Source organism: Silene latifolia, chromosome 1 (genome assembly GCF_048544455.1).
Source record: "Silene latifolia isolate original U9 population chromosome 1, ASM4854445v1, whole genome shotgun sequence".
NCBI classification, from domain to species: Eukaryota; Viridiplantae; Streptophyta; class Magnoliopsida; order Caryophyllales; family Caryophyllaceae; genus Silene; species Silene latifolia.
Genome location: NC_133526.1, coordinates 41,720,761 through 41,739,254, shown reverse-complemented (window position 1 = coordinate 41,739,254; position 18,494 = coordinate 41,720,761). Strand labels below are relative to the sequence as shown.

The following is an 18,494-nucleotide window of genomic DNA, read 5'->3' as shown; positions in this document are numbered from 1 at the left end:
TGGCATTAAATTACTTCCACATGACAAAACTTTAGAAGTGAGCACTTCAAGCTTATTGATAGAAAATATTTTTGGGTTGCCTTACCACAAGGTCAATCAAGGTCACCTAGACAAGTTAACCAAGTCCACATCGCATCACGGGGTTGGATAGGTGACTCACATGCAAACCCTTGACTAGGCTTTGGGTCATGGGTCAAAAGACACTAGTATGACACTATCTAGGGTGTTTTACAACCATTCTAGTAGGCAAAGTCTTAAGTTGAAAAAGTATTTGTAATGGCTTAGTTGCTCTTGTCAAAGTTCCTAATTAGGCACTTTCAAAACTTTTTTCTAAATGCAACTACATGCTATGATGCAACTATTATACACATTCTAATGCAAGTGATTCTATCAACTAATATGACATGTAAACTAAATGCAAGTCCTAAGTTCACATTGTTATACCGCATCAATCAAAATAAAGCCACATAGTCATTAACATAGAGAGGAAAAAGGAGATTGGAAAGATCATACCATGCGGTCTTCAATATCCTCATGTCTCGGATGTGGCGTAGTCGATCAATGTGAACAAGGATAAACACAATATATACAAGATAATATGTACAAGACTACACTACAAAAGGAAATAAACATGTTTTTGGTTTTTCAATTTTTCAAATTTTTATGATTTTCGAAATTTTTCAATTTTTTTTTGGATTTTTGAATAAGAGTTAAGTGTTAGAATTCCCATCCCCACACTAAAATGGGCATTGTCCTCAATGGCCAAAATTATGGGAAATAATGCAAAGATGATGCATGATTTCTATACTAAATGCAATCTACACTAGTCTACACTACATGATGCATGGTTTTTTGTTTATGACGGAGAGGATAATTTAGATTACCTCCCGTTGTGTATGCATTAACTTCCCCAAACCGAGTTTGACACTATTGCTAATGTCCTAAGGATGGGTATAGTTCATGCACACACTATGCAATGCATGAAACTAATTTGTCATTTTGGATTTTGAAAGTGGGAACAATAAAATGAGAACACCTCAATGGTACCGAGGTGTGAGTCCTCTATGGTGCTAGGACTATTCCAACAATGATCAAGAAAATAATTAAAACAAAGAGAGAAATAGACAAACCATGAGAGGGTAGGAGCCTCCAAGGCTTGCTAATCTTCCATCATATCATCACCATCATCACTTTCCTCATTAGAAGTGGTCTCATTGCCACTTCCCTCTTCATTTGCTTCTTCACTTTCTTCTTCACCTTGCTCATCATCTTGCTCACCATCCTCTTCTCCTTCTTCACTTGCTTCCTCAACAATGTTATCATCAATTTCTTCATTACCGACAACCTCATTGTCACCCGAAAGGACCCTAGATGCACCCGGAAATAGGACTTCTCTATCCGCCCAACTAGGCAAAGGACATGATGGATCAAGTATTCCTTGCCTAGCTAAGTGTAGGAGGGGTGGATATTGAGCCAAGTAAGCATTTTTTCGATCCTCAAAGGCTTGCTTGTGCATTGCTTGCATGAGAAGAGTCAAATAATCATTTCTTGCTTCAACGCCATCGGGTTTGAACTCTTGGTACTCGAAAGGGTAGGGTGGTGTGACAATGGAAGAGGAGGGCATTTCAAGTTCACCCTTTTGTTGTCGGATAATATACTCGGCCTCTTTTGAAAGGGGAAGTAGATAATTGGTCCGGTGGACACTTAGACGACAAATCTTTGAAGGCAAAGTAAACGATCTAGCCTCACTAGTGAGCCATCCATACTTGGTGTCAAGAGGGTTATGGGCAACCCACTTGTACTTGTGTATCATAGTATGCATTTCAACAAGATGACCGCCCTCCTTTGCTTCATACTTGTTATCTTTGTTGAAGTTAGGATCAAAGTATTTAGCTAGGATAGTGACTAGGCCGCCATTCACAATAACGGTAGTGCCTTTATTCCCACAATCAATGTTGAGCCATCTATCCACCAAGAGCCTTAAAGAGTTTAAAGGCTTGGTGTGTACTCTTCCAATGTTCAAAGCCGACTCAAGAAGAATAAAATCAAGTTTGGTGAAATGGTTGGTATCTTTCCTTGCAATAATGGTGTTTCCTATGACCTTGTGCCATGCTCTTATGCCCGGATGGTGGACTAAAAGAGCACGACTCGCATGAAAGTCCTCAAATTTCCTTCCAGAAATTGCCTCCCAAAGAGGGTCGGGGTCATACTTTCCATAATTCTTAAAATAACTCGGTTCATCACTAAGACCCAAAATTTCACCCAATTCCCTAAAGGAAATGCATCTACTAACATTAGCTAGACGAAACTCGAGGTTCTCCCTAGTCTCAACTTTGTTGACTTTCAAAGAACTTAAAAACTCCAAGGTAAGGGAGGGTTATGTCAATTCTTTTGATTCAAACAATTTCTTCAACCCCATTGCTTTAAATAAGGCTCTAGTTTGCTCAAGGACACCCAACTTATCTAAGGTATCTTCACAAATAAAGTTGGTGGATTGAAATGATTTCCTAGCAAACTTGGCAAAAGTATCTCTATGGGTTTTGGAAATAAAAGTTACCTCCGGATAATGCAAAAGTTGATCAATTTCCGGAGTAGTAGATGTTGTTGCTTCCATAGAAGGTTGTTGTTGTTGTTGCACTTCCAAGTTTGGGTTTGCTACCACCATAGCCAATGCTTTCTTTGCTTGAAGAGCCTTTTGCCTTGATGAAAGTGTCTTTGCCTTTGGTGCCTTTGTTGCCTTTGTTACTCCCTTAGTCCTTGCCATTGATGAATTAACCAAGAAAAGAATGAAAAATCTTCAATTTGTAGTGTACCCAAATTGATTTAAAGGTGAAAGGCTTTGCCTTTATGAATTCGAAAATCGACTCAAAGGTTGAAAATTTTGTGCTTGGTTTTGATTTTTATTGAAAAAGGAGTGATTGATTTGTTGTTGAAAGGATGTTTTGATTTGATTTTAGTGAATGTAGTTGAGGGATTTTGTTTTTGTGATGGGGAGGATGAGGGTTTTGATGTTTCTGAGTAGTGTTATGAATGAATGAATGAATGAATGAAGGTGGGAGGGGTTTTATAAAGGCCGAAAAAAATTCGAACTGTAGGGGCAATCCGTGCGGTTTCTGCTCGAGACGGGCGGATTCTGCCTTTTCTGGGTTGGGAAAAACTCGCCTAAAGACGGGCGTCTTTCAGAGAAGACGCTCGGATTCGCTGACACGGGACGGGCGGATTCTTCAGAAGACGGACGGATTCCTTCACAGCAATTTTTCTTGTTTTCCTCAACTAAGAAGACGGGCGTCTTTGTAACACCCCGTATTTTATTAAGTTGGATAAAATTCTTTTAATTGCTATTTTGAATTTAATTACATCATTTAACGATTTATATATATATGCTTAGCTAATTAATTAATTTCATCATAATTCGATACGTTAATTTTAATAATCATTAATAAGTTTATTTAAAGTTAGTTCGAGTTTATTGAAGTTAGTTCGAGTTTATTTATTTAATAATTTTCGTTTCTTTACGAGTCCTTATGAAAGTTGTTTTAAGTGAACCCGAGATGGATTTTGGGAACAAAACCGTCCAATTAGCTATTTTGAGCTTATTTCACTAAATTAGCAATTTTTATTAATATCCGTTAGTTTCGTAAAAATCGCTAATAATTCCGTTTCAAGCCGATTTCTTATTATTTCCGTTAACTATCTGAGTTTATTTTATTTTTCATTTTTTAAACTTATTTATTATTGATTCCATTTCATTTATGAGACTTTTTCTTAAACCGGTTAAATTTAACTCGAAACGGTTTTAATAACTATCGAAGTTTCTTAACGACGAAGAAACGTACGTATAATAAATAGCAGTGGGTGTCACATTTCGCCTCATTTTTGATTTCCCACGTCTCTTTCTTCTTTTCCTCTTCTTCGCCCTTCTTTTTCCTTCTCGTCATCATTACTTCTTCAATTTTTGTCTATAATCCGTCCCGGTGCTCCGTTTGTCATCCGTTTTCAACAGAGTTTTTCATTCCACAAAGTGGTCCTCTTATCGTTTTGTCAATCCGTTGTAAGTAAAATTCATTTTCGTCATGTATTTTTACAAACCCATTTATATTTTCAGCTTTATTTATTATAAGACGGTTGTATGTACTAAAATAGACGGTCTGGTAGAAGATTAAAAAGGTAACAATAACGGATTACTCGATATTACTTGTAAAATATGTTTATTTCGAATGCTGGTTAGTCTGTTTTATAATTGAGACGGTGTATAATTATATATAGGGATCCTTATGGATGTTAGTTAGTCAGTTGTATAGTTGAGACGGTGTATACTGATATGTGGAGATGATTGAGACGGTGTATACTGACCTCTAGGGATCATTTGGGATGCTAGCTAGTAAGTGGTATATTTAAGACGGTGTATGCTGACTTAGTTGGCTCAGCTAGGACTGGTTTTAGGCGTGAGAATGGAGTCTTAAGGGGACGATTGGTACTGTTTTGGGGGGACGAGAGAGCGTCATCGTGGGTTTTCACTTTGCATTTGAGGACTGGAGTTGGGGTCGAACTTAGGCATCTTTTGGGTTCTGTTTTGGACTGATTTTTGGGCCAGGTTATGAAGTAGGGTGAAGGGTGGCTATGGGCAGTCGGGTGGTGGTCGTGTCGGACTCCTAGTGGCCTGGCTGTAGCTTAGCTATGGCCTGGCAGTGGCCTAACTGTGGCCTGGCCGTGGCCTAGGCAGTGGCCTAGCTAAGTCACGAGTTTGAGTCCATGTGTAGTTGGTGGTTAGGCCGAGTTTGAGGTTGTCATAATAACTTGTGGGCCGTGTATATAAATTGTTTTGACGCTAGTTTGGTTTATTTAAAATATTATTAAATAACCGTCTCTTATTTTATATAACGATAATTCGTTAATATCGTCCTTTCACATAATTATTTTAGGTGGCTCATATGTGGTTGAAGATGGAGAGTAATTTTGGGTTTTAGAAGCTTTCTCAAGTTATTATTTGCCTTTTTCTAGCTTAAGGTAACTATTCCGAGTTACTCGACGATTTAATGTCACATTAGTAGTAAATGTTGTGCTTGTTGTTTGTTAAGTGTTTAGGTGATTGATAATGTGTTACTTTCGTTTTTTTTTTCACATGATAGAAATTGGAAATAGCATGAGAATAATTTTGTGATAAATTTTGTGATTTGGGCCAAAGTAGGCCAAGACTCTGAGCTGGGCCAGATTGACCGAACGAGTTTGGTCAAACTAGGTTTAAACCAGTCAGCCTCGATTTGACCGATGACCCGTCGCGGGACTCGGGTCGAGGATTTGTCTTTGAGGTGAGATTGATTGTTAGTGGAGGTTTTATGTTATGCCGTGATATTTGTAATTATCATTTCACATGTTGGTTGTTGAATGCTTTGGATGCCTTATGCTTGAGTCTTGTTGCCTCTTTGCCATTTTAGCTTATTCTCATGAATTATGAGATTAACGGTTAGCTGGGATTTGGATTATTATTGATATTGGAGATATTGTTGGATTGTCAGCTAAATATGCTCTTGCGTAACCTTTCATATGCTAGGGTGTGTATGATCATTTGAGTGTGCAAGTTTGGACTCTTTGCCTCTCTTATGGTTAATTGGGTGTCCTACTTGTCTTGTGTGGTGTGGGCTAAAGTATTCAAGCTGGGACTAGCTGGGACTAGGTCCTAGGTGAGTATTTCGGCCTTCATCATAGATAGGTCTTTATAGTCTTTGACGAGTGTATGTTCACTGCTCAATAGCCTTTGTGTTCCTGACTTGGTGGGTTTATATCCAAGTTGGGGCATGACCTCGTTACTTATTTTGAGAGTAAGTGGTCACTTTCGGCTTAAGTACTAGCCAACCCTTTGGTGGACTCCTTAGGGTACTCACATGGTTTTATAAAATTGTGGGTCTTGGGTGCGGTGGTGTGTATCCGCATGTCTAGGGGTGCGCAGATTTAGGACTAGGGTTATGTTGTGTCTTGGCCATGTTTTTATAGAACCTCTGAGCCAGGATACCGGTTCGATTACCTTCCCTACCTCGTGGTATAGACTCGAGTTCTGAGTGACTATTGACCGTGCTAAGAACTTATGCTTGTCTTTGATATATTGTCCTTTCTTGTTTGATGATTCTATGAATCATAGAAGGTGAGATGCAAGCCGGCTATGGTTGATAGAGTTTGGATTCCTGGATGTTATGTGATTCACATGATAGTGTAGTATGAGTCGGTCTAGTATTCGCATGCTAGGACTATGTGTTGTTATATTGTTGTTCACATGATAAGCACGATTGTCTAGCATCTATATGCTAAGGCTATGTGTGATTCATATTCATATTCTTATGTTTACATGTTATATTAATTATGACATTTCGTGGTGGGAGAACTCTGAGTTACTCCCCATCGACCGTGGCTTTCGTATTTGTATAAAATGCGAATGACAGGTAGGTGATGCATATATGGGGTACATGGACGAGCTAGCGAGCAAAGTAACCTTGGAACCTAGATTGGCTTTATTTTATTGTGACCCTTAAACACTTTTTATGTCACATACATTTTAGGGACATATGTCTCCCTCTTTACATTTGGTTGTATAATTTGCTATTCGCGACTTTAGCGATGGTTATGTTATGACACTTCTAGTTAGACCTTGTATGTTTGACACCTTCCAATTTGGATATCTTTATAACAGGTTCAGGTTTTAAAATTACAGGTTTTTACCCAATTGAACCTATTACAAACATATCTATGCAGTTTTATTCTAGAATTACATGTTTACTTTTCCGCGATAAGTGAGGTGTGTCTGATTGGTATCGAGCATATTTGCTCCGACGCACGTTTGTGCACCCCAATATAAATAACTTGACCTTGAAATAATAAACTTGAGAGATGGGTAAGATGGGTAGACTTAGGACCTTATGTTGTAGTCTCTTTGTGTTTGCTCTTTGTTAGGTACTAACCTGTTTGTTGATTGTCATTTAATAATTGTTGCGTTCTTGGATCAATGACCGTGAGCTTATCTATAGCTAATGGAGTTATTACCCTAATTATAAAAAAATTTTGAACTAAAGGTTTTGAAAATATTTTAATGTTTTTCACTGATTTTAACGTCAATTAGTGTTAAAGCTTGTTATTGGAGATGTCTGATAATTAGTTTTATCATTTGTTGGTGTAAAAATGTATTTTTATGTCTTTGAATTGGAATATCTATGTTCTTGAGTGATCGCCAAGAGTATCTCCGTTCCATTGAAAGGACACTTATATTTTAAGAAGATCAAGATTTAGTGCCTATTGTTGAGAATTGAAGATTTGTTCAACTTTGAAGAATGCTTCTACTTCCTTGAAGATGTTTCTCATTCTTTATGTACCTTGCCTTATTCTTAATCTCTTGGTGCTTATCCTCCTTCTAAACTCCCTTCTGTTTTACTTTAAAAGCTACGCTTGTACTCCTAACTTGTCCTTTGTTCTTTGCTTATCCTCCCTTAACGCCATTAGATAGTACTCTTTCTTGTGAGGAATGTTGACCTTGGTTGGAAAATTCGACTTTTGAGGAGATTGTTTGTGTCTGACCCTTAACCCTGGTTTTGAGGGGATGTGATGTTAGAAAGACTTAGGTAATGTGATGAGACATACTTAGTGATTCTTATACCTAGTTCCTTGACAAAGTGAGTATAATTGATTGGTAGATTCTTTGTGTTAGGAATGAGTTGCCTATGTGATTAAAGTTATAGAACTTGGCTTTGTTGTTTATGTTTGGGATTTGAAAGCTTAGTAGGTTGAGCGTCGTCGCCTTAGGAGTAAACATGAGATAAGTTTAGGATATGAATTTGGAAGAAAACCCATTTTTAGATGTTAACAATCCCGTATAAATTGGGGATGTGATTTGATGTTAGTTGTTTCTTGAGAACTTTGTTGAGAAGTCTTTGTCAATTGATTCTTTGGTTTTTAAAACACTGAGGTTGTGTCGAGTGCTTGAGATAAAGAGATGCTTTTATCCTTGAGTGGTAGATTTGCTTTAGGTAAATCCTAAAATGTGATAAGATAGGTGAAAGAAGTATCTAATCGATTTATCACCCCTTAAGCGAGCGTTTATTTTACCTTGACCCTTGTTTGGGATTTGGTTGTTTTGTCATGAAGATACAATACCCTAATAGACGTGACCTTGTTAGAGAGAACCTTAAGTTTTAGGAAGCGTATGGATTAAGCCTTAAAATCTTCTTTCGTACCATCAATCGTTTTCCTCCCTTTCGTTCATACCTTGGTTGGATTTGATTCTTAAGTATAAAAGTTTACTCGTTATTTCCTTGTCTTGAATACCTTCCTAATTCTAATATCTCTTACTGGTTGTTAACTAGTTATCTTTATGATTCGACTCTTTTAGTCTCACACCCTGACATGTTGCTTAAGTTTCCTTGTTGTCTAAATCCCCTTTCTCCTTGATCATAAGCGTTACCGTTCATACCTCATTTCCTCGCTTCATCTTGCTCCTCCTTAAGTTTGACACTCGTATCTTGTGAAACTCTATCTTTGACATCCTTGTAATTTTGACTTCAATTTTTACCCTATGAAAGTCATTATAGCTCTCTTGTTAGTTAAGCTTGAACCCTCTTAACATACTTTGTTTTTATGATCTAAGTTACTTTCCTTTTTGTACAACTTCTAAACTTTCAAGCTACCAGTTTCGATTCATTCTTAAAAGTTTATGTCACTTCTGCAAACCTAACCTATTTTTAAAGATTTGAAAATGAAAATTTGATTTAATTCCATATTTGTTCCTTGAGTATAGACTTCTTTATCATGGTTTTGAGTTGCTAAACCTGATATTTCTTTAAGTTTTACCCAATTTCTGTTAACTTTAACCTATCTATGATTTCTTTGACAAAGTTTGATATCATATTTTTCAGGAACTTGACTCCTTTTTAAGTTTAAAAGTGAAATCTCTATTTCTATTTTCACTTTTGCAAAAGAAAATTTGGGTAAATTACCTTTTCTTTTGATTTTAACGTTGATCGGATGTTAGAACTCGTTATTAGAAACGTTTAATAACTTGTTCTACTCTTGTCGACGAGTGATTTTCGGTTTTAAATTTGTCTTTGACTTGGAAGGTTAGCGTTCTTGTGTGCACAACAAGAGCAATTTCGTTCCATGAATGAGACTTATACTTTTGAAAACTCTTCATTAATGTTTTCGAAAGTATTTTGATTTTTGATTTATACAAATGATTTGCCTTTGACCTTATCTTGGATTAGGAATGTGATGTTCTTGAATGCGCAACGAGAGCACTTCCGTTCCTTTGATGAGAGTCTGGTTCTGTCGGAAAATTTTATTTGAAACTTTTGAAAGAATTTTGATTCTTACGATAAGTGACCTTTTAAATGTTTTGGTTACCGATTCCAATTTCAGTTTTATTTTTATAACCTTTCATTTATACTTTCAAGTTTCGAGGACGAAACTTTTTAAAAGATGGGGTGATTGTAACACCCCGTATTTTATTAAGTTGGATAAAATTCTTTTAATTGCTATTTTGAATTTAATTACATCATTTAACGATTTATATATATATGCTTAGCTAATTAATTAATTTCATCATAATTCGATACGTTAATTTTAATAATCATTAATAAGTTTATTTAAAGTTAGTTCGAGTTTATTGAAGTTAGTTCGAGTTTATTTATTTAATAATTTCCGTTTCTTTACGAGTCCTTATGAAAGTTGTTTTAAGTGAACCCGAGATGGATTTTGGGAACAAAACCGTCCAATTAGCTATTTTGAGCTTATTTCACTAAATTAGCAATTTTTATTAATATCCGTTAGTTTCGTAAAAATCGCTAATAATTCCGTTTCAAGCCGATTTCTTATTATTTCCGTTAACTATCTGAGTTTATTTTATTTTTCATTTTTTAAACTTATTTATTATTGATTCCATTTCATTTATGAGACTCTTTCTTAAACCGGTTAAATTTAACTCGAAACGGTTTTAATAACTATCGAAGTTTCTTAACGACGAAGAAACGTACGTATAATAAATAGCAGTGGGCAGTCTTCGCCTCATTTTTGATTTCCACGTCTCTTTCTTCTTTTCCTCTTCTTCGCCCTTCTTTTTTCCTTCATCTCATTACTTCTTCAATTTTTGTCTATAATCCGTCCCGGTGCTCCGTTTGTCATCCGTTTTCAACGATTTTCATTCCACAGTGGTCCTCTTATCGTTTCCGTCAATCCGTTGTAAGTAAAATTCATTTTCGTCATGTATTTTTACAAACCCATTTATATTTTCAGCTTTATTTATTATAAGACGGTTGTATGTACTAAAATAGACGGTCTGGTAGAAGATTAAAAAGGTAACAATAACGGATTACTCGATATTACTTGTAAAATATGTTTATTTCGAATGCTGGTTAGTCTGTTTTATAATTGAGACGGTGTATAATTATATATAGGGATCCTTATGGATGTTAATTAGTCAGTTGTATAGTTGAGACGGTGTATACTGATATGTGGAGATGATTGAGACGGTGTATACTGACCTCTAGGGATCATTTGGGATGCTAGCTAGTAAGTGGTATATTTAAGACGGTGTATGCTGACTTAGTTGGCTCAGCTAGGATTGTTTTTAGGCGTGAGAATGGAGTATTAAGGGGACGATTGGTACTCTGTTTTGGGCAGGGGCGAGAGCTGTCATCGTGGGTTTTCACTTTGCATTTGAGGACTGGAGTTGGGGTCGAACTTAGGCATCTTTTGGGTTTTGTTTTGGACTGATTTTTGGGCCAGGTTATGAAGTAGGGTGAAGGGTGGCTATGGGTAGTCGGGTGGTGGTCGTGTCAGACTCCTAGTGGCCTGGCTGTAGCTTAGCTATGGCCTGGCAGTGGCCTAGCTGTGGCCTGGCCGTGGCCTAGGCAGTGGCCTAGCTAAGTCACGAGTTTGAGTCCATGTGTAGTTGGTGGTTAGGCCGAGTTTGAGGTTGTCATAATAACTTGTGGGCCGTGTCTATAAATTGTTTTGACGCTAGTTTGGTTTATTTAAAATATTATTAAATAACCGTCTCTTATTTTATATAACGATAATTCGTTAATATCGTCCTTTCACATAATTATTTTAGGTGGCTCATATGTGGTTGAAGATGGAGAGTAATTTTGGGTTTTAGAAGCTTTCTCAAGTTATTATTTGCCTTTTTCTAGCTTAAGGTAACTATTCCGAGTTACTCGACGATTTAATGTCACATTAGTAGTAAATGTTGTGCTTGTTGTTTGTTAAGTGTTTAGGTGATTGATAATGTGTTACTTTCGTTTTTTTTCACATGATAGAAATTGGAAATAGCATGAGAATAATTTTGTGATAAATTTTGTGATTTGGGCCAAAGTAGGCCAAGACTCTGAGCTGGGCCAGATTGACCGAACGAGTTTGGTCAAACTAGGTTTAAACCAATCGACCTCGATTTGACCGATGACCCGTCGCGGGACTCGGGTCGAGGGTTTGTCTTTGAGGTGAGATTGATTGTTAGTGGAGGTTTTATGTTATGCCGTGATATTTGTAATTATCATTTCACATGTTGGTTGTTGAATGCTTTGGATGCCTTATGCTTGAGTCTTGTTGCCTCTTTGCCATTTTAGCTTATTCTCATGAATTATGAGATTAACGGTTAGCTGGGATTTGGATTATTATTGATATTGGAGATATTGTTGGATTGTCAGCTAAATATGCTCTTGCGTAACCTTTCATATGCTAGGGTGTGTATGATCATTTGAGTGTGCAAGTTTGGACTCTTTGCCTCTCTTATGGTTAATTGGGTGTCCTACTTGTCTTGTGTGGTGTGGGCTAAAGTATTCAAGTGGGACTAGTGGGACTAGGTCCTAGTGTGAGTATTTCGGCCTTCATCATAGATAGGTCTTTATAGTCTTTGACGAGTGTATGTTCACTGCTCAATAGCCTTTGTGTTCCTGACTTGGTGGGTTTATATCCAAGTTGGGGCATGACCTCGTTACTTATTTTGAGAGTAAGTGGTCAGCTTAAGTACTAGCCAACCCTTTGGTGGACTCCTTAGGGTACTCACATGGTTTTATAAAATTGTGGGTCTTGGGTGCGGTGGTGTGTATCCGCATGTCTAGGGGTGCGCAGATTTAGGACTAGGGTTATGTTGTGTCTTGGCCATGTTTTTATAGAACCTCTGAGCCAGGATACCGGTTCGATTACCTTCCCTACCTCGTGGTATAGACTCGAGTTACAGAGTGACTATTGACCGTGCTAAGAACTTATGCCTGTCTTTGATATATTGTCCTTTCTTGTTTGATGATTCTATGAATCATAGAAGGTGAGATGCAAGCCGGCTATGGTTGATAGAGTTTGGATTCCTGGATGTTATGTGATTCACATGATAGTGTAGTATGAGTCGGTCTAGTATTCGCATGCTAGGACTATGTGTTGTTATATTGTTGTTCACATGATAAGCACGATTGTCTAGCATCTATATGCTAAGGCTATGTGTGATTCATATTCATATTCTTATGTTTACATGTTATATTAATTATGACATTTCGTGGCTGGGAGAACTCGGAGTTACTCCCATCGATCGTGGCTTTCGTATTTGTATAAAATGCGAATGACAGGTAGGTGATGCATATATGGGGTACATGGACGAGCTAGCGAGCAAAGTAACCTTGGAACCTAGATTGGCTTTATTTTATTGTAACCCTTAAACACTTTTTATGTCACATACATTTTAGGGACATATGTCTCCCTCTTTACATTTGGTTGTATAATTTGCTATTCGCGACTTTAGCGATGGTTATGTTATGACACTTCTAGTTAGACCTTGTATGTTTGACACCTTCCAATTTGGATATCTTTATAACAGGTTCAGGTTTTAAAATTACAGGTTTTTACCCAATTGAACCTATTACAAACATATCCATGTAGTTTTATTCTAGAATTACGTGTTTACTTTTCCGCGATAAGTGAGGGTGTCACAGTCTTCCCTTCAAGACGGGCGTATTTTCAGAGACGGGCGAATTTTGATTCAGGACGCCCGGATTCTCTTTCAGTCAAAAATATTTCAAAAGTCCAGCTCAGAGGAACGTGCGTCTTCTACCCAATACGCTCGGATTGTCTGTAGACGGGCGGATTCTCCTGAATCCGCTCGGACTCGACCCTTTTGTACCCGGATTCAGTTCCATCCGTGTACAATGCATATCCCTTGTCATTCTTCCATTCTTCTTCATATCTTGTGTTCTTCATTGTGGGGGCACTACTAAGGCATGGATAGCCTAGGCGATTGCCATCCCCACACTAAGCTAAAGCACTACACATCAATTGAAATCATTAATCCCTCCCTCACTTCTCTCAAACATGACAATTATCTTGATCAAAGTATATAAAAATAAATCCAAAGATGACAAAAATGCAATATAAGAATTGAAATGCGAGTTAGGGAGTTAGAAATATTTACAAATGGTGGTTTAGGGAGGACTCCACCAAACTCTCATTCTTGATGAGATGTCAAGGGGGCATGTTCAAGGTGTTGTTGATGTTGCTCAACACCTTGAAGAAATAATCAAAAGCTTGTTCATTATCGTTATAAAGCTCTTCAATAGACCTTGGCCCTTGTTGTCGGTCTTGATCGATGGCATTACCAATGTAGGGATTAAAAATCCCTTCAAATTCGTCGTCCCAAAGACCACAAACTTCATTAAGTTGATCATTGAAAATCTCTTGATTTGATGGAGACAACTCTCCCAAATTCTTCTCTTGGCCAATGAGGCCATCCTCTTCTTCTTTGCTTGATTTTGATGAGCTTTGCAAGCTCTCCTTGTCACAATTCACTTGCTCTTTGAATGGAGTATCTTCAATTTTCTTCTTCCATTGGAGTTCCGACTTCTTCCTTTCATCCTTCCGGCTATAATGATCAATCATGAAACATGGTTCATGCAAACGAGGAGCTCTCATAGTCTTGTCAAGATTAAAGGTTATGCTTTCATCTCCCACTTCTAGAGTGAGCTCACCATGTTTCACATCAATCACCGCACCCGCGGTGTGTAGGAAAGGTCTTCCTAGAATGATTGGAATGTTGGAATCCTCCTCCATATCAACAATGACAAAGTCCACCGGGATGAAAAACTTCCCAATTCGTACGGGGACATCTTCCCATATCCCTAATGGTGTCTTCGTCGATCTATCGGCCATTTGGAGTGTGATATTGGTGCATTTAAGCTCTCCCATCCCCAACCTTTTACTCACCGAGTACGGCATAACACTCACACTAGCCCCTAGATCACATAAGGCTTTGTTGATCGTTGTGTCGCCAATGGTACACAGTATTGAGAAGCTTCCCGGATCCTTTAGTTTTGGAGGTGAACTCCCTTGAAGTATTGCACTACTCACCTTAGTGAAGGCGATAGTCTCAAGCTTCCGGATCGACTTCTTCTTTGTGAGGATGTCTTTCATGTATTTCGCATAGGCCGGCACGTGATTGATTAATTCCGTGAAAGGAATCGAGACTTCCAAATTCTTCACAATTTCCATAAACTTTCCAAGTTGATCATCAAATTTGGGCTTGACTTGACGACTTGGAAAAGGAAGTCTAATCACAATGGGCTCCTTCTCCTTGACCTTGTCTTCATTTTTCTTTGAAATCTCTTCTTTTGATGATTCTCCATCTTTGGAGTTTTGCACAATTTCTTCCTTATCACTAGCTTCCACAACTTCATCCTCAACTTGCTTCTTCGGTGCTTCATACCTTGTACCACTTCTCAAGTGAATGGCACTAACCGTTTCATGTCTTGGGGGATTACTTTGAGGTGGTAATTGCCCCTTTTGTCTTTGTGAGCTTGAAGATGCTAGTTGAGTCAATTGGGTTTCCAACATCTTGGTGTGAGCTAGGATGTTGTTGATGGTGGTTTCTTTGGCTTGACTATCTTTTTGCATTTGAGTGAAAAATTCTTGTTGATTCTTTTGCATTTGGAGGACCGCTTTTTGGACATCAAAACCTTGGTCATTTTGGTGATTGTATGGATTTTGATTTTGGTAACCTTGGTTTTGGTTGTAAAAGGGTCTTTGATTTTGGTTTCTCATGGGAGGTGGGGTGTATGTTGTTTGAGGGTTTTGAACATTTTGGCTTTTGTATGAGAGATTTGGATGGAATTTGGTGTTTTCATTGTAATAGTTGGAATAAGGGGTACCACTCTTGTATGCTTGGAAAGCATTCACTTGTTCATTTGTTCCCCTACATTCACTTTGGTCATGTCCCAAAGTTCCACAATTCTCACATATCCCACTTGGGATTGATGAAGATGCCGTCATGGCATTAACATGATGCTTTGGTGATTTTGAGACTTCTTCAAGTCTAGCCATAGCCTTTTCAAACTTCAAATTGATTGTGTCAATGTGAGCACTAAGTTGAGCACCCAATTGAGTAACGGAGTCCACTTCATGCTTTCCTCCTCTAGTAGCCTTGCAAGGTCTACTATATTGTGAGTTATGGACCGCCATTTCCTCAATTTTGTTCCATGTTTGATTGTCATCAACTTCGGTGAACATTCCATTTGATCCCATATTGAGAATGTTCCTTGAATCTTCATATAAATCGTTCCAAAATTGTTGTACCAAGAAGCATTCGTTAAGTCCATGGTGAGGACATGAGCGACAAATTCCCTTGAACCGCTCCCAAGCTTCATACAAAGATTCTTCATCCCTTTGCTTAAAACCCGTAATTTGAGCTCTTAGCATGTTAGTCTTTTCCGGTGGGTAGAATTTTTTGTAGAAAGCTAGAGTCAACTTCTTCCAAGAATCAATTCCGAGAGTGGCCTTATCAAGGCCCTTCAACCATTGTTTCGCGGTGCCAATTTGAGAAAAAGGAAATAAGAACCATCGAATTTGGTCTTGAGTTACACCGGTTTGAGAAATCGCATCCCAATAGTCACAAAAGGTTTCCATATGAGAATGAGGGTCTTCACTAGGCATCCCCCCAAATTGGCTCCTTTCGACTAATTGGATAAAGGCGTATTTGGCAATAAAATTTCCGGTTAGATGTTGTGGTGTGGGAGTACCATTGGGTAGGTTCTCCTCGGTGGGTACGGAATGTGATGAAAACTTAGGCATTGTAGGTTGATTTTGGGTGGTATTTTGTAATGGGTTCTCCTCACCTTCTCTTGCAAAAGGGTTGATGAACTCAATAGTTGGTTGAATATCTACAACCTCACTAATACCTCTCAAATTCCTCCTAGCAAGTCTTCTATTGGTTGTCAAAGTTCTTTCAATTTCACGATCAAAAGGTAACAAGTCACCTTGTGATCTTCTAGACATGCAAAATATCAAACAACTTGAAAACAATTAGAACAAACCTTGAGGAGTTTTACTTCCCCAAGGCAAAGAAAGACACAACTAATAACAATGTAAGAAAATCTAAATCAAGTAAACACCGTCCCCGGCAACGGCGCCATTTTTGATCGGTCCGTTTCGTATTCACAATTAAAGGTGTGGTCGTTGGGTCACGTCCGAATCAAAACACAATTTATAGCTTCACAAAAAACTCTACAATTAGTAAAGAGGCAAGTAAAGGTCGGATCCCAAGGGACGGGAATTGAGATGAGATTTCTATTGAAACTAGTGGTGTCTTAGGGGTGTCACAATTTGGGTTGATGTAGAAGGTCACTAACTAAATAGCAATGCAAATAGACAAGCAAGATGAATTAAAAGGGTTGTAAACAATTGATAAAAAGCACTAGGGTGTCATGGGATCATAGGGGAATCATGGGAATTGATCATACAAACATGTTCTCAAATTATAAGCAAGCAATTATTGTTGTGATGGATTGAGTTGGGTTATATCTTAAAAATCCAGGAAAGTTTGGGTCCCGGAGCCGAATCGATTAGATTGTACAACACCTACAAGTCGACTTAGTCTTCCCTACTCAACAACATGCATGGTCTAATGAGACTCGAGTTGGTTTATGTCTTACAAGTCTCATTGAAAAGATAGGTGATGGGTAAAAAAATGCAAGGATTCATAGGCTCGCATTTCATCAAACATAACATGTGCATGAGTTGAGATCAAAACAAGCAAGCAAATAAAACATGAAAGCATATTAATTTAAGCATGAATCATTCCCCATGTTGGTTTCCCCTAATCACCCATTAACCCTAGCTAAGAGACTACTCACTCATTATCATGTTGATCATGCTAGCAAGGTTGTCAATCATACCAACAAAATGAAACATGATGAACAAATGAAAGTAATTAACAATAATTAAAAAGGGATTAAGAGAATTATACCTACTAATGATTCCAATAATAAAGCAAAGATAAAAGAAGTACTTGATGCTTGATTAAGAGGTTGTCAATCTCCCAATAATAACCCAAATAATCTTCAATTACCCAAAATAAAGGATGAACAAAAGAGAGATTAAGGAAATAAAACTTGTATTAAAACTTAATTAATTGTTGATTACAAAACTAAAGAGAGATTTGATTGATATTAACTACTCTAATTATTGATAAGAAGAACATGCTTTTCTAATTAGACTAATGGGGTATTTATAGTGGAAATTAGGGGGATGCATTAGGGTTAACTAAGGGCTAAACTAGTAATTACACTTTTTAGATTGAGCAGGGAGGAGCCGGTATTTTTCGAAGGAAGGGCTTCTTTCTTTGTAGCTTGGAGAAGACGAAATTGTGCTGTACAGGAATCCGTGCGTTTTGGAGTCGGGACGGGCGGATTCTGGCGGTGGAACACGGGCGGCTTCAGGGTGAATCCGGGCGGATTGTGGGCTACAAACCCGAGCGTCTTGGGATGAAACCGCACGGATTGGGCATGTGGAGGACGGCCGGATTGTAGACAATCCGCACGGATTGTTCCTCAGCAGGATTTCCTCTTCTTTTCTTCCCTTTTCTTCATAAATTCCTTGGGGATTTCCTTGGGGACTCAAGGATCCTTTCTCAACATTGCTCATCTACTATCATATGTACAAAGGCCTTCTAATCTTGTCTCTTCTTGATGCTTGGTCATTGGATTCGATCAATTTAGTCTCGTTTTGCCATGAAAATGCAAGATTCTTACTCCTTTCCTACCAAGGGATCAAAATCTCAAAGAATATGCAAAACAAAGAACTAAAGATAATAAATGACCCAAATATGCACTAAAAAGCATGAGAACAAGGCTAATTCGGGGGCTAAATATGCGCTAATTATGGTCACATCAGAGACAAGCCGTCTCCAGACCGAGCCAACAACAATAGGACGAACCCCACCACCCGGTTTAACAAGTGGCGTGAGAGGGGCGCTGGCAATGTACTCACCCAGAGGAAGAGGACACCGACCCAAGAAAAAGATTAACCACCCTAGTAATAGAAGTGATCGAATCATCAGAGATAGCCACAACAGCGCCACTCAAACAGTCCATTAGGTGCTGGGCACGAAAACCATCCCGCCCACAAGAAGTACCGCGTGGAAAGTTTCGAATCATATCCAAAACCACAGTCGAAGAGGCAACCAGTGGATGATGATCCCCAAACAAAGG

General features: G+C 38.2%; 1 non-coding gene across 1 annotated transcript; it reads left to right on the top strand.

The window, feature by feature from the left end:
- The first annotated feature begins 15,598 nt into the window (after positions 1-15,598).
- LOC141625223 (small nucleolar RNA R71) lies at positions 15,599-15,705 on the top strand. The gene has a single exon (XR_012535019.1). It is a non-coding gene; the product is annotated as a small nucleolar RNA R71 (small nucleolar RNA).
- Positions 15,706-18,494: the final 2,789 nt, after the last annotated feature.